Genomic DNA, 22,091 nt, shown 5'->3' with positions numbered 1-22,091 from the left:
AGAAAGGCTTCGTCAGTGTAATCGCTAGCAAAGTCGTCCGTACAACTGGGGCGAGAGCTATTCCGTATCTCTAGACCTGCCTTGTGGTGGCGCTCGGTCTGCGATCACACAGTGGCGACACGGGGTCCGACATGTACTAATGGACCGCGGCCGATTTAAAGCTACCACCTAGCAAGTGTGGTGTCTGGCGGTGACAACACATTCCTCCCCCGCAAATCGGCGAACGGTCGTGTTATAAGGCTTCCGCCCGCCGTAGGGAGGACCCCATGTTGACGTATGCGATGAGGTGGGGAACCTAACAACAGGCGAGGCTGTGCCACCTGCACCCGGCCATTCGGTCCGATGGGAGCTAGGAAACGCCTGAAAACCTAGTCCAGGGTGCACATCAACATGCGGTGTATGCGCCCGTAAAGAGACAGGAGGGGCCGAAGGGTCGACCTCCATTGCGTCGGGGTACCCGACGCGCGATGACATCATGTGGTCCGGAGCGGGCAAGAGTTCCATAGCGGATGACAGCTGGTCACGGGAAGCGATCGGCGGCGCGTGACCCAGGGAGGCGCTTGGCGGCTGCAGCGAAGCGTCGAATGCGGGCGGCGCCGGCGGGAGAACAGGCGGCGGCGGTGGCGGTGGCGGCTGCGGCGGCGCGTCGCCATGGGGCAAAATGGAAGGCATCGTTGGTAACACCTGGGGATGAGGCGAGCCAGTAGATGGGTCCCCAGGGCGCTGACCGGACGGCACCGTCGCTGAAAGCAGACGGGGAGCGGCAGAACCCGTGCGACGACAGAGGCGCAGCTGATTGAGATGCCGACGCACCTCACCAGAGGCCCCCAAAACCAAATACATCGCGCGGCCGAGGCAGCGAAGAATGCGCCCTGCGAGCCAACGCCGTGAACCTCGATAGTTGCGATAGAATACAACGTCGCCTGGAGCAAAAGCAGAAGTCTGCCGCTGCACAGGAACCTGATGCGGCGGGTGCAGCAAAGACATCAAGGTTCGATGAGGACGACCGTGGAGCAACTCAGCCGGCGAGCGACCATCCCGGGGCTGACAGCGATACGATGACAAAAAGAGCAACAACGCGTCCTCCCGAGAATGCGACTCTTTCAACTTTAACATCTGTGACTTGAAAGTCCGGACCAATCGTTCAGCGGCACCGTTTGACTGAGGCGAAAACGGCGCGGATGTCAGATGTTGAATACCATTGCCCTTGCAGAATGACTGAAATTCTGCGGACATGAATTGTGGGCCATTGTCGGAAACAATAGTCTGCGGAAGACCTTCAATGCAGAAGATAGCAGACAACGCTTGGATGGTGGCAGAGGACGTCGTGGAAGACATCATGACAACAAAAAGAAAATTACTGAAGGCATCTACCACAACCAACCATCTAGCATTCCAGAATGGACCAGCAAAATCGATGTGCAAGCGTTGCCAAGGGGAAGTGGCTTTTGGCCATGCAAAGACTTTCCGCGGCAGCGCGGATTGTTGTTCGGCACACGCCATGCAAGAAGAACACATATTCGTAATTGCAGCATCGATTCCGAACCAAGTACAGTGCTGACGAGCAAGTTGTTTCGTTCGCACTATACCCCAATGTCCTTGGTCAAGAAGCCGTAAAACAGAGGACTGTAACGAACGTGGGACCACGACTCTGGACTGATCATTACCAGAACGCAACAACAAAACACCACGTCAAACAAAAAGTCTCTCCTTGTGAGCAAAAAATCGGCGAACCAACGGATCCTCGATCCGAGACTTTGACAAAGGCCATTGCGTAGCAACAATACGCAAAACGGTAGCAAGGACAGGGTCAGCAGCTGGGGCTGTAGCTACACGACAAAAATCAATCGGAAACGCTCGACCACTTCATCGGTTTCCGCATCAATGAACATGCAAGCAAGTTCGGAAGAATCGAATGCTTTATCCTCAGCAACAGGCAAACGGGACAACGCATCGGCGTTTCCGTGCTTAGCAGTGGACCGATACAAGATATCGTAGCGGTACTGCGAGAGGAAAATAGACCAGCGAATGAATTTCTGCGCTGTACGCGGAGGTACAGGCTTGTTCGGATGAAAAAGCGATGTCAAAGGTTTGTGGTCTGTGATGATGGTAAAGTGACGACCATACAAGAAATCATGGAACTTAGCAACACCAAACACGAGAGCCAAAGCTTCTTTCTCTATCTGGGAATAATTTCTGTGCGCAGATGAGAGCAATTTGGTCGCAAAGGCAATAGGGCGATCATGCGAGCCAACTTCGTGCGCAAGCACAGCACCGATCCCGAAATCCGATGCATCTACCATCAACAAAAGGGGTTTCTGGGGATCAAATGGCGTAAGGCAAGTATTAGAAAGCAACGCCGATTTCAACTGGCGAATGGCGCGTTCGCATTCTGTCGTCCAGACGAACGGAACACCCTTACGGCGTAAGCTATGAAGCGGAGCTGAAACGGAAGAGGCATTGCGCAGAAAGTGATGATAATAGTTAATTTTACCCAACACACTCTGTAGCTGCTTCATATTCCGTGGCGAAGGCAATTCTTGTATGGCACAGAGGTGCTCTGGACTCGGATGTATGCCTTGGGCATTGATGACATGTCCCAGGTATTGTAAGTCACGAGCAAAAACACACATTTGTCCTTCCGCAAGCGAAGACCATTTTTTCGCAATACCTGAAATAACGTTCGTAGGTGTGCTAAATGCTCGTCGGCTGTCTTTCCGGAGATCACAATATCGTCCAGATAGTTCGCAGCAGTAGGGACCGACGCACAAACAGTTTGTAAATATTGCTGAAACAATGCAGGGGCGGATGCACACCCGAATGGCAGTCTTTTGAATCGGTACAAACCAAGATGCGTGTTAACCACCAAGACGCGCTGGGATTCGGCGTCCACTGGGATTTGCAAGTACGCATCTGCTAGGTCCACCTTCGAAAAGTATTTACCCAGGCACAGTTTATCAAAAAGATCTTCCGGGCGGGGTAAGGGAAAAGTTGCAATCACGAGTTGTGGATTCACTGTTGCCTTGAAGTCCACACAAAGTCTCAGTTTTCCGGAAGGTTTTGGCAAAATTACTAAGGGTGAGGCCCAGAGAGAAGCTTGCACACGTTCAATTATACCTTGTGATTCTAAATCGTTTAATGTTCTGGCGACCTCATCACACAATGCATGGGGAACATTGCGCGCTCTGAAAAATTTCGGTTGCGCGTTGACTTTCAGTTCCATATGTGCTTCATAGTTCTTAGCGCAATCAAGGCCCGGTGCAAAAATGTCTGCAAATTCTTCACACAGACGAGAAACACTGTCTGAAGGCACAGTCTGACTCACTGATAGGACCTGATTTACGATAGACATGTTAAACAACTGAAATAAATCTAAACCAAACAAGTTCACTGCAGTAGAAAAACGAAGAACGTAAAATGACACAAGTTTTGTTTGTCCCTTGTATGTTGCAAGAAGAGTGCACTGTCCTAACACAGGGATCCGCTGTCTTGAATATGTAGTGAGCTTAACAGTTGTGGCACGCAACGGAGGTTTGCCCAGTTGTTTGTACGTGTCGAGATTAAGCAATGAAACTGCAGCTCCGGTATCGAGCTGGAATTGTATGACCTTGCCATTAAAGTCCGAATCTACAAAAAGTTTATTGTCCTGCTGACGACAAGAGCGACCGTCTCGTGCAATTTGAACTGATACAGGTACAGCATCACTTGCTAATTGACGTGATTTCCGGCGACGTCGACGCACACTTTTTGTGGGACGAACACAGTCACAGTTAGAAAGAGGGGCACTGGGCGGAGCGGAATGAACTACATGAATGTCCATGGGCGAAGGTCCACGAGCCTGAGTGTCCTTGGTTCGATTCCGGCGCGGAGCAAAGGGCCTGGAATGATTAAGAGTGTCTGATCTGAGCTTTTTCTGGCAAACACTTTGAACGTGTCCTTTCTTATTACAGAAAAAGCGTATATCTTGGCATGACGGGCAATTTGCACGCGAATGTCTAGTAGCACACCGCGGGCATGATTTCACTGCATTTGTGTGCTGGCGCGGCACACCTGGTTTAGAGCGTGACGGCAGCTGCGTGGACGTGCGCGAGGGCAGTTTACCGGGCCGCGCAGCGCGCCCGGCAGGCCGGTTAATGTTACACACGGCTGGCGAAGTTTCAAAAGATTCCTGAGCAAAGTCAAGCGTGTCTTGTCTATCCAATATGTCTATCACTTGCTGAAGGGAGGGATTAACTAGTTTCAAAACCTGCTCCCGTATGCGAACATCAGAAACGTTCTGTGCTATTGCATCACGTACCATTGTATCTGAGTAAGGGACGCCACATTCACACTCAAAAGCACACTCCCTTGTAAGGCCTTGCAAAGTTGCAACCCACTCCCTATTAGTCTGACCGGCCATACGTTTTGTACGAAAGAACGTACACCTTTTTGCAACTACATTAACTGTTTCTTTGAAATAGGCGTCCAATGCCGACAAAATTTCTTCGTAGAACAGAGTTGCTACGTCGCGTCGGGAAAACAATTTCACTATCACATGGTACGTTTGCACCCCTACACACGACAATAAATGAGGCTGCTGCTCGTTACCTTGAATTCTGTAGGCGGCGAGATGAAATCCAAACTGGCGTGTCCACTCGGTCCACGATTCTTGTGCCGCATCAAAATTGCGAAACGGCGGTGCAACTGCATGTTGTGGCTGCAGCAGCAGTGAAGCGGCGGTTGCCGCATCGGTTTGAATGGCACGTTGAACCTGGACGAGCTGTCCAAGGGCATCCAATAACGCCTGCGTCTGCTGATTCTGCAAGCGATAAAATTCGGACAGTACATCTGGCGAAGCCATGACACAAGTATATGTAAGCAATTAGAAAGAACAAGACCCTTTCCGTTGACTCGTCGCCAACTGTTGTGGCGTAACAAGACAGCTACGCCACACTGAAGTAGCCGAAAGGCACGCGTAATCTCACGTAGGCTAGATAGAGGTCTGAAACAGGATACGTAATGAATGGTAGCAAGAAAAGTACGTAGCTGCGTTAATACTTAACTTTTAATCCTTCATGTGAATACAGCATTCCTTGATGATACAAGTGAGACTCTATCTTAAAATGGTTAATGGCGCCTTGCTAGGTCGTGGCCATTGACTTAGCTGAAGGCTATTCTAACGGTCTCTCGGCAAATGAGAGAAAGGCTTCGTCAGTGTAGTCGCTAGCAAAGTCGTCGTACAACTGGGACGAGTGCTCGTCCGTATCTCGAGACCTGCCTTGTGGTGGCGCTCGGTCTGCGATCACACAGTGGCGACACGCGGGTCCGACATGTACTAAATGGACCGCGGCCTATTTAAGCTACCACCTAGCAAGTGTGGTGTCTGGCGGTGACACCACAGGAGCTATTACTTTTTAGTGCTCTGATTATTCTGCATGTATGGCCGCCGTAACGTATTGACAGTAACACTATAGATTAATTGGTAAATACAACTTTGAATACACTTTTCAGCGTTACTTGTTTACCTTCACTTTTTGTTCTCTGTTCTGTTTAACAACAGCCTCTATGTCTTTTTAATATGTTCCTCACACTGTGTGTGACTGTTGTTATACGTCATTGCTACTTACTACACTCGCAAGCAAGGAAAAGAAGTAGAGCAACAACATTCAAAAGATCATTAAAGCACTCGAAAAGATGGTGTTAACACAACATAAGTTCGCTATGTACGTACAGCAGTCCCACTTACCCTAAGGTAAGATGTGGAGTTTTCAGAGATGGAGAGAGGGTGTGCCATTTCATCACGGATCTATTCATCGAGCTCATTTAAATACCCCCTGTAAATCAGCCCGGCCTGGCGGCCGGCCGCTCTGAGTTTCGGCAGGAAACCGGCCGGCCCCGGCCCGCATACGTCAGCTGGCCGGTGGGTGTCCTGCGCTACTGACACCGCTTTCCGTGGCTGGCGCTGCTGCAGCCCGCACGGGGTTTGGACGGCTCTCCAGGGTGACACCGGCTGACAAAGCGCGACCCGTAGCGCGGCGCGCGCACAATGTAAATACACGCTTGTTTATGGTGTTCGAGCAGCGCGCCGCTCTCGCCAAATATAAAGCCCGGCGAATTTATTTCTAATACGGCAAGGTCGCCGGCCCTACATCACCGCGACGTTTTATATATCCCCTCGTGACGCTCGGCTCGACGTTTACAGCGGGGGCACAAAGCGCTGGTCCCTCGCGGTACTTTGTCATAACTCCGGAGAGCGCCCGGTGGTCATTCGCCACGCACTTTCTTCGTCTCGTAAATTATGCTTTTACTGTTGACCGCGCGCCGTCGCCAGAGTCATACGAGCTCGGAAATCCCGCATAAGTAAACGCCAGGCAGTGGCTCCGACGACGGGCTGCCGGTGAATTACCTTCTGTACAAAGCAAGATATTTCTCATGTGTGGACGCAGCATTTTACTCACTTGGGGGGGGGGGTGTATCTTCTTAGCCTAAGTTAGATTAAGTAGTGGCTAAGCTTATCGACCGATGATCTTAGCAATTTGGTCCCGTAGGTAAAAAAATAAAAAAAAGTTACTCACTAACGCAGTTTAGTGATACATTAAAGCTGAAAAGTGGGAACGTTAACGCCACCAGAGCTAGCCAGTAAGAGAGTTTGCAAAATGTACCTCGGAATTTGTATAGTGCGATGACGTATATCTAGTTTCTTTACGGACAAAACGCTCAGTGGCAGAAAAAAAATATGTGAAAGGGAACCAACGTTTGTTGGATATTTCAGGAGGTGGGAGCTAAAACCAAACCTGCTGAAGACAGAAGCTGTCTGCAAAATCCGCACACCACCCTCAAGGCAATGGTTCAGTTCTGGTGCCGCACACAAGTACTTCACAGACCTGAGATCCCTTAATATTTCAGCCGGCCGAAGTGGCCGTGCGGTTAAAGGCGCTGCAGTCTGGAACCGCAAGACCGCTACGGTCGCGAGTTCGAATCCTGCCTCGGGCATGGATGTTTGTGATGTCCTTAGGTTAGTTAGGTTTAACTAGTTCTAAGTTCTAGGGGACTAATGACGTCAGCAGTTGAGTCCCATTGTGCTCAGAGCCATTTGAATCTTAATATTTCGCAGCATGAGAAATAGGGACATATTTTATTGCTAGCCTTAAAAAGCTCGAAAATTTTCTGCTGTTGCTACCCGCTTGTTACTTTCTTCACCCCTGCACTCCTGTCGTACTTGTCATCCAATTTCAGAACGGGGACGAACATTAATCATGACCTGGAGCACTTCCTTTCACGACAATGGCTACAATATGCTTGGATCTATACAGACGGATCTAAAAGTGAGCCGGCTGTGAGATATGCCTTCTTCAATCCTTCTACCGACACATAGTAAATGTCTGAAGCGCTTCTGAAGCATCTGTCTACATGGCTGAGTTACTGGTCGTCAAAATGTTCAAAAGTGTGTGAAATCTTATGGGACTTAATTGCTAAGGTCATCAGTCCCTAAGCTTACACACTATTTAACCTAAATTATCATAAGGACAAACACACACATCCACGTCCGAGGGAGGACTCGAACCTCCGCCGGGACCAGCCGCACAGTCCATGACTGCAGCGTCTAAGACCGCTCGGCTAATCCCGCGCGGCACTGTTCGTCAGAGAAGCCATTTGTTCAAATGGTTCAAATGGCTCTAAGCATTATGGGACTTAACATCTGAGGTCATCAGTCCCCTAGACTTTGAACTACTGTAACCTAACTAACCTAAGAACATCACACACATCTATGCCTGAGACAGGATTCGAACCAGCGACCGTAGCAGCAACGTAGTTCTGGACTGAAGGGCCTAGAACCGGCCATTTGTTAATGCACGCAGTCTTCCCGGCGCATATTCATCCTCATGGACTACCAAAGTGCGATGGAGAAACTAAAACATCTGGTGTTTGATAAACAGAGGAACATATATTTCTACGATGTCATGGAGGTCATAATAGACGCGCAGGCATAGGGCACTGACGTCCGCTTACTTTGGATAAAAGGGCATCAAGGCATTCTCGACAATGAAAGTGCTGACCGTCTTGCTAAGAGGAGGATTACGGAAGGACAATTCCGCTGAACACCCACGGAATTGAAGTCGGCGGTCAAGAAAGATCCTTATCACGATTTTAATTGTAAATGGCACGTATTCCAGATATATAATGGCGGCTACCTGGCAGCCATACAACCGAACAGCTCTTCTCGGCTATGGTTCGGTGAAGCTTAGTTGACGTCATGTGACCTCCCTCATCCGCATGCGGCTGGGACACAAGTGTTGCCCCACCCACGTATACAGGTTGAAAATCAACACTCCAGGACACTGCGATCAGGATTCAACGGCGTTGGCGGCTCTGAACCACGTCATATTGACATCTACTAAGTATTCGACCTCTCACGCGGTCTTGTACAAAAAACTTGTTTCGAGGGGCTTTCCCTTGCATAAAAGTGTAAAGGCTTTACTTCACCAGTTGATATGTATAAGTATTATTTGCTCGAACTATTTAAAAGATTCCTGTTTCTGGCTTTGACCTATAAGTTGTGTGGATCTTGTCATCCCGTGGAACAAGTGCGGTTCGAAAACTGGGACGTCTGTTTGTGTTTTTACTGTGCATTAAGAACTTATCTTCGTAAAAGAATCAGTTATCCAGCTTTCAGTCATAAGTTGCTTTTGATGTTATCCTCCTGTGGAATTGGCCATCGGCCTAGTTCGAACTCTGGTTCTTAATGTGTTTTTTTTCTTTTATTTTTAATTTATGCAACGAAGTTGTCTTTGTACTTCACACCCTTGTCATTGTTCTATTGAGAAAACTGCACTAACGTTAACTTGGCACTGTTGTAACTACTGCTGGCTGTCTGGTGTTCGTTTTTCACTGCTATTACTTCTCATTAAGATCTTATGTTTGTACATCGGACTCTTTTTATTGTCCTACTGTGGAAATTGTAATTATGCTAACTTGACACTTTTGTAACTACTGCTGGCTGAATGGTCTTTGCTACCCACAGACAAAAATAAATGAATAGAGAAAGACAGAAACTGCAAAATTCCGTCCTCCGAGCAAAAAATTGAGAGTTGCTGACCGCAGATAATAAATTCACCCAGTGGAATTTGCACCGAGAAAAGATCGAGGAAAAGTCCACAAATTTTCCTACCCGAACTTCGCAACTTGCTCAGTAGTTAGAAGAGTCGAGGGTTATGGTGAAGATGACGGCAGATGCTCGAACAAGAACTGTAATGGCAAAAATTTTACAGTCTGAAGTGATCATAATTATTTTATTTTCTGCTGATTGGAGTCAAAAAAATTTTTTTACTTACGAATGAATCCTTAGAAACTACAACAGAAAACACAAAACAGAAATACAAATCCGAATTTAAAAGCCGTATCTCTTTTACTTGACAAAGCATATTTTAAAACAGACGTGAAATAATACTTCTTTTTTTTTGGGGGGGGGGGGGGAGGGGAGGGGAGGAATGATATGAGAGAAATGTTCTTTGAAAGACACCTTCTACGTGACATCCTTTACAAATCTTTGATTAAAATGCGACGGTGAATAGTTACAGTAGCGAAAGCAGTAACTGCAGATTCGCTCGCAAGTGAACAGTATGACACTACATGTCGCCTCGATGTTTTACGCGCGTCCGGCGCTATATGCACTCAACATTTGTAACAGGTAAATTTTTGAAAACATTGATGCTGTAAGAAACTGTGAAAAGCACAGAAACTTATAGGTGCATACTATCAGACACTTAACTGTGGATTCCAGAACAGATATGTAGTTGTAGATGTAGATGTAAATGTTGTAAAATTTGTTGGTTCTTTTCAAATTAAAACTATTATAGTCCCATCTGTAAGCTAAAACTTACAAGTTTACACCGTCATTCTTGTAGAACATTGTATTCTTGTGTAATTTGATGAATCACTTTGTAGCCTCCTGTGTTACAGTGAAACAGCACGTGAAACTTTCCGAGGGTCGCGTGGTCAAGCAATACCACTCCGCCTCAAAGAAGACGGCTGCAACGCCTCACACGGTTAAGGGCAGAGTTGTAAAAGGAAAAGTCTCTCCCCATACACGATATAATTCGGGAATGTTCTAGCGTCCTAATGATATCTCGTCGCTCAGCCTGGATAATCGCCGTAAGCTTTTTAGCCAGCGCATTCAACTCTAGGCTGGACAAACATCTTCATTCCAGGCAAGACTTCTTGCGGATCTAAAACAGAGCGCCAAAATTTCAGGTTTCGACATTCCTCACGCCATTTGACGCACACTCAGCCGCATCAGATGTAATAAAGGAAGCACTTTTGCTATTTTCCGGAGTAGACGGACAGTATCACATGTAAGTGAGGATTATGTTTCACCATATCCCTGGAAGAAATGGATCACATTGGCTCCAAAGCAATACAGTGCCAGAAAAACCTTGTCATCTGCTTTTAATTTTGCCTACTCTAACAGCACGACATCGCCTGCACTGCCTCTTCTGGGATCGTGTCGTTGTCGATTGGACACTAGACGTAAACCATGGCTTGGTCAGATGAGTCCTGGTTTTAGTTGGTAAGAGCTGGTAGTAGGATTCGGGTGGGGCGCAGACCCCACGAAACCACGGATCTAAGCTGTCAATAAGACATTGTGCTGGTTGTTGGTGGTTCCATAATAATGTGGGCTGTGTTTACTTGGAATGGACTGGGTCCACTCGTTTAACAGAACCGATAGTTGACTGGAAATGGGCTGTGTTCGGATACCTGGAGAGCATCTGCAGCAACTCTTGGATTTCGTTTCAAGGTTTACAATGCGCCATGTCACCAGACAATTGTTCGCGTCTGGTTTGAAGAACATTCTACATAATTCGAGCGAACGGTTTGACCACCCAGGTTGCCCGACATGAATCTCATCGAACGTTTTTGGGACATAACTGAGAGTTCAGTGTTTGCTGAAAAATCCTGCACCGACAACATTTTCGCCATTATGGACGACTGTAGAGATAGCATGGCTCAACATTTATGCAGGACACCTCCAACGACTTGTTGAATCTTTGCCACGTCGAGTTGCTGCACTACGCCGGGAAAAAGGAGATCCTACCCGATACGAGGAGGTTATCCAAGGCTTTTGTCACCTCTGCGTATATTTTAACATTCCGCGGCCCTGTCAGCAACTGTATAAATATTAATTTTCATTTTTATAACCAACAGCCGCAGTTGCAATGTTTACCTGGATTTACATAGGTTTCCGTCGGGATACCCAACCTTCTTCAGAATAAAAGTAACTACCGGTTGTCAATAGGGGACATCGTCAAGCTAAAACTATAAATCTAGCACTCTTGGCTTCCGCATCGCGGTCGCGAAGTAGGGCCGAGGCAGCTTCAAATAAGTTTTTACAGTCTGACGATAATTTATGGATTTGTAGTTTTAGCTTAACGATGTCCACTATGGACAAACGATAGTTACTTTTATTCTGAAGAAGGTTGGGTTATCCCGACTGAAACCTAGGTAAATCTAGGTAAACATTGCAACTGAGGCTGTTGGTTATTTAAATTAAAATTAACCTCTGTGTATCGTCCAACTGAAGAGTTGTGCGAGAGTGTCTCGCAGTACTACGAGAAATGTTTCCAGTATTGGGCAACAGTTTTGGAGCGTCTTTAGTCTCACTCAGGGCTGATAGAATTTCCAACGGACATTCTCCTTATTCATTGCATCCACACACAAAACCCACCTAAGGCGGACAGGTAACTGCGGATACAGTCAGTGGGCACTAAGATAAATATATCCTGAACGTACAGGTTGGCACGAACATCACGATGCATTACCGGACGTGGTTTTGTTGTGATTTTGTCCTGAACGGAGTTGTCCCATTCAGTTGTAGGAGCACTACTGTTAATCGTGGAACCCGAACTTCGGTGTTTCTTAGCATTTTCACATAACCAAACAATTGTCAGAGGTAGCAGGAACAGTGACAGGAAAAAAAAAAAAAAATCTGCGCTGGATAGACGTTTAAGGCGTAAGAGCACTGCTGGCAAAAGCCAAACTTCCTGGTGAAAAATTCGTTCTGCGAACGGAAGACTGTAGCTGAGTCGTTTCTCCGCGGTATCTTCACTGCTGGCAAGTCCACCACGCTGTGAAAAGTTTGATAAGCAACAGATGGTACCGAAAGAACGGAATCTTTAAGGGCAAGTCGTAGGTCACGCCCCGGAGAAGTTCAGAATTCGAGTACCGACCCGGCAAACGGTTTTTATCTGTTAAGGAAGTTTCAATCGATGTGCTACTGTAACTAAAAGTGTAAAGTCATCCACATGATTACGAAGAGAGTCCGGTAAATTTCGGTTACACGATAGATCACAAAAATTTGAAGACTGTCAATTCTACTAAAAACCAGGGAATTACGACTGCGAACAACTTAAAATTCAACGATCACATACTTAACGTTGTGAGGAAGGCCAATCAAAGGCTGTGTTTTATTAGCAGAGCACTTAAAAGATGCCACAAGTCTACTAAAGAGACTGCCTGCACTAAGCTTGTCCGTATTCTGCTAGAGTATTACTGCGCTGTATGGCTTTCTTAAGAGATAAGATTGACGGAGGACATCTAAACAGTCCAAAGAAAGGTAGCTCGACTTGTATCAGTCAGAAATAGGGGGAAGAGTGCCACGAATATGATATGCGAGCTACGGTGGCGACATTAAAACAAACGTGTTTTTCGTTGCAGTGGGATCTTTTCACTAACAATCGCCAACTTTTTCCACTGAATACGGAAATATTTTATTGTTGTCAACAATACGTAGGGAGAAATTTTCCAAGCACTGTTAGAGAGTGGAACGGTACAGAAATATTCTAAATGTTATTCGAAGAACCCTCTGCCCAGCATATAAATGTGAGTTACGGAGTGGACATGCAGATTTAGATGAATTCGTCTGGGAACCAACTCACTGTACTGCAGTGAGGAATTTTTAATAGAACCGCTTGGGGTATATTTTATTAACTACATCACATAATATGAATGCTGCATAATATTTTACTTTAGGACAACTTCACTGCGGTAATTTGATCTTTGTAAGTAGTCCTTGCAAATACTTTTTGTTTTACCAATACTTGACTATGGTAGCCAACGAATCATCTTCCATATTTCGGTTTGTACACGTGTGAATGTTTACACCAAGCTAGTAAGTTATCGTCTTACGAAATAATGAATAAAATGGTTGACTTCGTTTATTTCCTTGATGGCCACTGTGGAAAGAACATGGGCATACCCATTCTTCCGGAATGAGATTTTTACTCCGCAGCTGAGTGAGCGCTGATATGAAACTTCCTGGCAGATCAAAACTGTGTGCCGGACCGAGACTCGAACTCCCGACCTTTGCCTTTCGCGGGAAAGTGCTCAAAATGGTAGAGCACTTGCCCGCAAAAGGCAAAGGTCCCGAGTTCGTGTCTCGGTCCGGCACACAGTTTTAATCTGCCAGGAAGTTTCGTATCAGGGCTCACCCGGCTGCAGAGTGAAAATGTCATTCTGGAAACATCCCCCAGGCTGTGACTAAGTCATGCCTCCGCAATATCCTTTCTTCCAGGAGTGCTAGTTCAGCAAGGTTCTCAGGGGAGGTTCTGTGAGGTTTGGAAGATAGGAGACGAGGTACTGGCAGAACTACAGTTGTGAGGACGGGGCGGGAGTCGTGCTTGGGTAGCTCAGATTCTAGAACAGTTTCCCGCGAAAGGCAGAGGTTCCGACTTCGAGTCTCTGTCCGGCACGTAGTTTTAATCTGCCAGCAAGTTTCATATCCATTCTTTCGTAAATCTGTGTTATACCGGGTGATTCCGTGATGATGATGAAACTTCCAGGGCTGATGGGAAAAGACATCAATTTGAGATCAGGGGCCCTGGTCCGAAAACGACCGAGTTGAAAGTTACAAGTGACTTTCTTTCTGACAGTGGACCTCTTCTAATGCAAGCTCTTTGCTTTCCACTTCTTGGGAAGAAGTAGTGTGGAATAAAACAAGAAAAAGAAAATCTCCAGGAAACGTGGGGTCTTTTAGTGTATACCTTAAGAGCTATGAGCACTTATTCAATAGAAGAGTAGTGTTTCGCAGTAGCAAAGATGGACAAGTGCTCATAGCTCTTAAGGTAAGCATTTTGGAACCCATGTTCACCGGACAATTTTTTTATTTTGGTCCATACTACCTCTTCCTAAAATCAAATAACTTTCATTAGAAGATTGCACTGTCCGAAGTATCAGAACGCTTTTGGGTAAAGACTTTCGACTCGGTCGTTTCCAGACCAGGGTGATTTAACTGAGATTGAAACACTTTCCCTTCTCTATCATCCCTGAAAGTTTGTAACATCATCACGGAATCATCCTATATATTTTTGATTTCCTGAGACGTTTCAAAAATTTCGAAAAACCCTTCTGTATGGATCCACGAAAAGGTTTATTTGATAATATCTAAATGATTTGAACATCAATGTATTGTAAAGCTCTCTCAGTATTTCTATCATTCGGGCGTCTCTCTGAAGTACTAGCCATCAGTTCTACAGCATGATTTCTACATTTACAGATCCATACTAAGCCTGGAACCACGATATTTCGTTTTTCTCCCTGTTGAATATTTCGCTTGGGACATGAAATTAAGAAAAGCAGACAAAGAGTATACATGAAACCTGCGCGTGACGGCAGGCAAGAGTTGAAAAATAGCATTTTCCTATACTTAACCAATCACGTGCACATATATAGACAAACATTACTTACAAATTTTCGGTAAAGTAGCAATAATAAATAAAACATCACCAATATTCTCCAAAATAATCACCAATTTGAAATATCCAAAGCGTCCTTAACCAATCTTTTTGAGAAATGAATATCATACGCATAGCAGCATAAAAAGGTAGATAATATACATTAATATTTGAGCGGAAGCAAATGATGAAAACAGGAAGACAGTGAAAGAGAAACGTCCATTAACGTACACTCGCATTAATGCAATCGGTAATAACAGAAAAACCAACAGTGAACAGATCTGAAATGGTGACTGAAGTTTTAAGGTAAGTACATCGCCTTCAAATGTTATTATTATTATTTTTTGAGTCATCAGTCTTCTCACTGATTTGATGTGGCCCGCCACAAATTCCTCTCCTGCGCCAATCTCTTCATCTCAGGGGAGCACTTGCAGCCTACGTCCTCAACTATTTGCTGGATGTATTTCAATCACTGTCTTCCTCCACAGTTTTTGCCCTCGACAACTCCCTCTAGTACCATGGAAGTCATTCCCTGACGTCTTAACAGATGTCCTATCATCCTGTCCCTTGCCAGTGTTTTTCATACTTTGTTTTCCTCTCCGGTTCTGCGCAGAACCCGATCATTTAATTAATTTTCAACATTCGCCAGTAGCACCACATCTCAAATGCTTCGATTCTCTTGTATTCCGGTGTTTGGTGTCTCTACTATACAATGATGCTACAAACTTACATTCATTGAAATTTCTTCCTCAAATTAAGGGCTACGTTTGATACTAGTAGACTTCTCTTGGCCAGGAATGACCTTTTTGCCAGTGGTTGTCTGCTTTTGATGTCCTCCTTGCTCCTTCAGTCATTCGTTATTTTGCTGCCTAGGTAGCAGAATTCCTTAACTTCATCTAATTCGTGACCATCAATCCTGATGTTAAGTTTCATGTTGTTCTCATTTCTCCTGCTTCTCATATCTGCTGCTTCTCATTACTTTCGTCTCTTATCGATTTACTCTCAATCCATATTCGGTACTCATTAGACTCTTCATTCCATTCAGCAGGTCATGTAATTCTTCTTCACTTTCACTCAGGATAGCGATGTCATCAGTGAATCGTATCATTGATATCCTTTCACCCTGAATTTTAATTCCGCTCCTGAATTTTCATTTTAGTTCCATCATTTCTTCTTCGATGTACAGATTGAACAGTAGGGCGGAAGATTACATCCCTGTCTTACATCATTTGAATCCGAGCACTTCGTTGTTGGTCGTCCAGTCCTCTCTCAGCTCTTGTGCATATTGAATTATCATATTGTATATTAACTCCGTCTCTCTCTCTATAGCTTACCCCTATTCGTCTCAGAATTTGGAAACATCTTACAGCGTTTTACATTGACCTCTTCTTCCAGGTGAACAAATCCTATGGACGTATCCTGACTTTTCTTTAATCTTGCTTCCATTATCAACTGCAATGTCAGAATTTCCTCTCTGGTGCCTTTACCTTTCCTATAGCCAAGCTGATCGTTGTCTAATACGTCGTCAGTTTTCTTTTCCATTCTTCTGTATATTATTCTTGTCAACAACTTAGATGCATGAGGTATTTGTGCGTTAATTCTCGCACTTGTCCGCTCTTGCAGTCTTCGGAATTGCGTGGATGATATTTTTCGGAAAGTGTCACGGTACATCGTCGGACATATATGTTACACACACCAACGTGAATAGTCGTGTTGAAATTTCCATCACTGATTTTAGAAATTCTGATGGAATGTGATCTGCCCCTTCTTCTTTGTTTGATCTCAAGTCCTCCAAAGCTCTATTAAGTTCTGATTCTAGTACTGAATCCTCTATCTCTTCTAAATCGACTCCTGTTTCTTCTTATATCACATCAGACATATCTTCCCCCACAAAGAGGTCGTCAATGTACTCTTGCCATCTATTCGCTCTCTCCTCTGCATTTAATAGTGGAATTCTTGATGTTACCACAATTGCTTCTAATTTCACTGAAGGTTGTTTTGACTTTCCTATAATCTGAATCAGTCCTCCCGACAAACATTTCCTATTTATTTCATTCCTCAGCGACTTATATTACTGTATTCCTGAATTTACCTGAGCATTTTGGAACTTTCGTGTTTTGTCTACCAACTGAATTATTTCTTCTGTTACCCATGGTTTCTTCGCAGTTACTTTCTTGGTACCTATGTGTTTCCTTCAGCTTCTGTGACTTTCCTTTTTAAAGATGGCCATTCCTCTTCAACTGTACTACCTACTGAGCTATTCTTTATTGCTGCGTTTCTTACCTCAGAGAACTTCAACTGTATCTTGTCATTCCTTAATACTTGTGTATCCCACTCATTTGTGTATTGATTCTTCCTGACTAATCTCTTCAACTTTAGCATACTCTTCATCACTACTACATTGTGATCTGCATCTACATCCGCTCCTACGTACGCCTCACAATCCAGTATCTGATTTCAGAGTTTCTATCTGACCATGGTGTAATCTGACTGAAATCTTCCAGTATCAGCCGGCCGTTTCCAAATACATCTCCTCCTCTTGCAATATTTGAACAGAGGATTCGCTATTACTAGCTGGAATTTGTTACAGAAGTCAGTAAGTTTTTCTTTTCACATGTTGCTTGTCCCAAGCCCACATTCTCCTGCAACCGATTCTTCTGCTCCTTCCCCTACAACTGCATTCGAGTCCCCCACGACTATTACATTTTCATCTCCCTTTACGTACCGTATGTATCTTCATTCCCCCACGACTATTAGATTTTCATCTCCCTTTACGTACCGTATGTATCTTCATGTACTTCCTCTATCTCTTCATCTGCAGCTTGCGACATCGACATGTGTGCCTGAACAATCGTTGTCGGTGTCGGTTACTGTCGGTTATGATAAGAACAATCCTATCAGTGAGATGTTCACAGTAACACTCTCTGTCCAGTGACACTCTCTGTCCTACCTTCCTATTCATAACGAATCCTACTCCCGTTACACCATTTTCTGTTGCTGTTGATTGTACTCTGTATTTATCTGACCAGAAATCCTTACCTTATTTCTATTTCACTTCGCTGATCATCACTATATCTATATCGAGCCTTTGTATTTCCCTTTTCAGGTTTTCTAGCATCCCTATTACGTTGAAGCCCCTGACATTCCACGCCCCGACGCTAGAACGTTTTCCTTTCGTTGTTTATTCAGTCTTTTTCTCATGATTGTGTCCCCCTTGGCAGACCACTTCCGGAGATCCAAATGGGGGATTATTCCGGAGTCCGTTACCAATGAAGAGATCATCATGTCACTTCTTCAGTTACAGGTTTCATGTCCTATGGATACAATTTATCTATCTTCAGTGCAGTGGTTTCCATTGCCTTCTGCAACCTTATACCGTTGATCATTGCTAATTCTTCCGTCTTCCCACTCCAAGGACAAGAGAGTGTCCTGAAGCTCTGTCCGCTCCTCCGCACTCTTTGACAAGTCCTTAGCAGAATGAGGGTGACTTCTTATGCCGGAAGTCTTCGGCCGCCAACGGTAATTAATAATCAAAATTTAAACAGTGGCATGTTTCAGACCCTGGACCGAGCACGGACGCTATCCCTACACCAAGGCACACTTCCAAATGTATGACTCATAACTCAGTACATACTAATCACTGTACGACATAATGCTGTAAAATACTCGAGTTATTTCTTATTAAGTTTGTCACTCGGATGCGAACACAGACACTCGGCATCAAAAACCCGTTTACTGAAATATACCCACAGAAAGGATACATAAGCCTACTTTGCAAGATCACAAAGCACGCCTTTTTATTGTCCATCTGTTTCACAATAGTCGGTAAATGCAAATAGAGCAATACGACTTTTTGTCGTGAGTAACACGAAACTAATTCAGTGGCAACAATAACATCGCTAACACTATTGCTGCCGCTCAAAAATAGCTTACACTACTCACACTACTGCTACCAATCACTAGATTCTATATTTCTAAGAAAATCATTATGTCGTTGTTAATATTTTCCAGTTAATTTATGTAGAAAATACGGCTACTTTCATTGTGTAGGTAGTACCAGTGTTCCAGACAGAAGTAGCGTAGCTATTGCAGTCTCCACACTACTTCGAAGCGGTTCCACTGATACCGTAAGAAACGCAAACATCTTTATTCTTACAATGGGATCCCTTACCTGTTATTTTTAAAAATAAAGATAATCTAATTGCCTCCAAAATATTAATTGACGTATGACGTCATTTGTATCGTGTTAGGTTTATTTTTGACAAATAATTTCTCTAGCAATAATTATTCCTGAACTACACGGCTAAAACATTGCGTTATCCCATCGCCAGAGCAGTTTATACAGCAAAACGTAACTACGAGAGGTATTGCTTTCTATTGACCTAGAAAACTGATTCACAAACAGAAATTTCCACACAGCTGACAGACTTCTATTCCGGGTACCCTAAACGCTTTTTTCGTACCCATTTCGTAGACTTCCAAAATCGAGAACTCCTTTCAACGCCGCGTCTGAGTTCCTTTTGAGTGTTGTGAGAGATAAGATGGTTGCTCTGGGATTATGTCTGAGAGAAGTGATTCATATTCGACCAGGTGTATTCACAGGTGCTCCGATCTTAACAGGGCAATCACTGAGATTCTCGGAAGAGGGTGCAAACCGGCCTTAGGAGCGGGACGCTGCTGAAAGGAGCGGAAGTCTGGTGGGTGACTGTTGCATCTCGGTGGAGCAGAAGAGTTGAATGGAAGCGGAGGCGCAGTAGCGGCGGCCCCTGAATGGAAGCGCGTGGGTCGCGCAGCTGTGGGCCGGGCAGGTGACGGCGCTGTACCTGGTGCCGTGGACAGGTGAGCTGCGTGTGCTTCGCGGAAACGCATCGCGGTCGCACGCACGTGCGTCGTCGGCGTGGCAGGAAGGGGCGGTGCGTATTCCTAGGCAGACCCGCCAAATCGAGCCCTGGCTCCCAGACTGGGTCACTCGGCAGCTGCCGGCCGGGGTGGCCGAGCGGTTCTAGGCGCTACAGTCTGGAACAGCGCGACCGCTACGGCCGCTGGTTCGAATCCTGCCTCGGGCTTGGTTGTGTATGATATCCTTAGGTTAGTTAGGTTTAATTAGTTCTAAGTTCTAGGGGACTGATGAACTCAGAAATTAAGTCCCATAGTGCTCAGAGCCATTTGCACCAACTCGGCTGCATCGTGTGCTTATCCTGAAGCCGGAAATGGACAGTGAGTTCGAGTTTCCGGTGATTTTAAGAGGCTACATTACATCAACACCGGATATGCACACAGCTAAAAAGTGGAGCGCTTTAAGTGTTTACGCCAAGCATGCCCCTGATTTGTGTACCCTAAGTGATACGTCAGATAACCGCACTCCACGTTTCCTCAAGGAGGCCTTGCATGAAATCCACGATGAGTGCAGTAATGTCTCCTTGGCTGTGGCCACATCACTGAAAATTCAGACGATTATTCTCCTTGTCAAAACTGCTGAATGAATTTTCTCATTTTGAAAAGTCAGAAGGAATGATGTTTCACTTGCTAAAAACGTTCTAAAGCCCATATCGATTAATATTTCTTCATTTAAAACTACAGCGTAGTCTGTAAAAACCGGTTGTTTTAAGTAAAGAAATATTTGTGGGATCTTAGCTTTAGAATGTTTTTAGGGAAACTGCTGAAGCTTAGGAATGCGCAGAAGGCGTTGTCTGCGACCATCATCGAATAAGCTATCGATCTTACAGCAGTCGACTGGTACTCTCGTAAATTCGTAAACCAATCCAGTGGAGTACAGAATGTGAGCCCGTGTTCTTTCTTTTGCTATACACTCTGGAAGCCACCTTGTGTTGTGTGGTGGAAGGTATTCTGTGCACCATTGTCGCTTCGTGCCTTTCCTGTTCCAATTCGCGGAATGAACGATTGCCAGTATGCCTCGAATCTCTCGGATTTTACGTTCAAGGTCTTTTCGCGTTGCAGTGGTTAGCACACTGGACTCGCATTCGGGAGGACGACGGTTCAATCCCGCGTCCGGCCATCCTGATTTAGATTTTCCGTGATTTCCCTAGATCACTCCAGGCAAAATGCCGGGATGGTTCCTTTGAAAGGGCACGGCCGACCTCCTTCCCCATCCTTCCTTAATCCGAGCTTGTGCTCCGTCTCTAATGACCTCGTTGTCGACGGGACGTTAAACACCAATATCCTCCTCCTCCTCTTTTCGCGTGATATTCTTGGAGGAATCAACATGCTTCTTGAATCATCTAGGAACGTAAGCTCTCGGAACTTTAATAGTAAACTACACAGTGATACAGAACGTCTCTCCTGTAGTTTGTGCCACTGGGGTTGCTCGATCATCTCCGTCAGGCTTCCGTGCTTACTAAATGAACCTGTAATGAAACGCGCTGCGTCTATCAAACATATCTGGTAGGGATATCACACTATCGAGCAATATTCAGGTATTCCAGGAAATGTATTCGCAGTTTATGAGTCACCATTGCCCTTATTTTGAAATGATGACGATGAAAATTTATGCCTGACCGGGACTCGAACTAGGATTTCCCTTTTAACTCAAGCGGTCGCATTAACCGTTAGGCCATTCGATCACGAATCATGGCCAGACACGAACTTCCATACATCGTCGTCTACGAGTCTCATTCTGCACTCGTACGATACGTATATTACACTCTAGGAAGGACTCGCAGTAAATATGTCCTTTCTTGACGGGAATATATGTAATGTACGAGTGCAGGTTGCGACAAATGGAAGTTTGGGTCTGGATATAATTCGGGCTCTGATGGCCGAAGCGGTTAAGACGACTTCTCCCCACAAAGCGGGAAATACGTGTTTGAGTCCCGGTCAGACACAAATTTTCTTTGCCGTCATACAGATAGAAGGCGGTGGTTCATATTCGCAACTTCAGATACGTTTCCCCTATTTCTTGACGGCTGTAGTCGCCGCAGTGCCTGTTCCTCCAGCATGCATGCATATACGAAGGATCATTGCATCATACTTCTTAATAAGACAGGTACTGCTTTTTCGCATTAAGGTATTGGTCGAAAGAGTTTTCTAAGCTATGTACTTTGTTGACGGACTACGTCTGCTGAGGATTTTCCGAATGAATCTCAATCTAGGATCACGATATGGTACAATCAATGATTAAAATTGTTGTGACGTTTGCAATCACATAGGTCTTTTTTCTTTTTCCAGTAAATAGCTGAATATCGCAAATCAGCTAGGTTGCCAGCACTACAGTAGTAGCACACCAACGGGCATAACATCACAACGTATAAAGTCCTGAAAACACCCAGCAAAACAGAAAAAGGCACGGTCCGTATCAATAATATCAGGAAATAAAAATAGATAATACAATACGAAAGAAATAATCCATAACAACGCAGGAAAAACTTT

The sequence above is a fragment of the Schistocerca americana genome, chromosome 5 (assembly GCF_021461395.2).
Source record: "Schistocerca americana isolate TAMUIC-IGC-003095 chromosome 5, iqSchAmer2.1, whole genome shotgun sequence".
NCBI classification, from domain to species: domain Eukaryota; kingdom Metazoa; phylum Arthropoda; class Insecta; order Orthoptera; family Acrididae; genus Schistocerca; species Schistocerca americana.
This window is presented reverse-complemented; position numbering follows the sequence as displayed.